Genomic DNA, 788 nt, shown 5'->3' with positions numbered 1-788 from the left:
GAAATGTTGAAATACGTCTGGATCCCTTTTGTCATCTAACGAAAACCTAGATAAATCTATTTAGCAGTCCGGATGTATGAATTACAGTTTTCAAGAGACAAATGTGGGGGAGCTTTGCGGGAATCCGGCACATGCACGGTTGATAGGGATGGCAGTTTTGCCCATAGGTATGGGTACCCACGGGTACCCTACCTGAAAACAATGGTATGGGCAAGACATTGAGAGATTTTATACCCATGTGTAATGGGTATCCATACCCACAAAATATATGGGTAGGATATTGCGCCCATGGGCAACCCAATGAATACCCCGAGAAAGTTAATAAATGAAAATAACTCATATGAGATGTGGGGTCATCATCCAACTCCTATGGCCCACCCTAGTCTCGATTCCTTAAATCGGGCATAGCTCAAAGGCCCATAATCACTCGCCACTCCTCATATGTTCCGTTGAAAAGATGAAATCTTGACTCTTGGCTATCAAACTCCTGTTCAACTCTCGAACCAGCGATCGCCCATTCCCACCACCACCTCCCATTGTACCAGGCTTCCACCAACCGCCGCTCATACTCCCTTGATGCCTCCAAGAGGCCACCCACCGTGGCAACCGATGTCAGTGCTATATTACTCGCCCATGATCACTTGAATTTTAAACTCATTTCTCTACTTTTTAAAAATTTAAATGCTATATATTATACCCACTAGATACCCATTTGGCATAGGATACCGGATGGGCATGGGCATGGGTATTGAAATGGGTGGGCATAGAAAGCTTCTATGGGTATGGGT

Source organism: Triticum aestivum, unplaced genomic scaffold, assembly GCF_018294505.1.
Source record: "Triticum aestivum cultivar Chinese Spring unplaced genomic scaffold, IWGSC CS RefSeq v2.1 scaffold125334, whole genome shotgun sequence".
NCBI lineage: Eukaryota > Viridiplantae > Streptophyta > Magnoliopsida > Poales > Poaceae > Triticum > Triticum aestivum.
Note: the sequence above shows the minus strand (reverse complement) of the source record.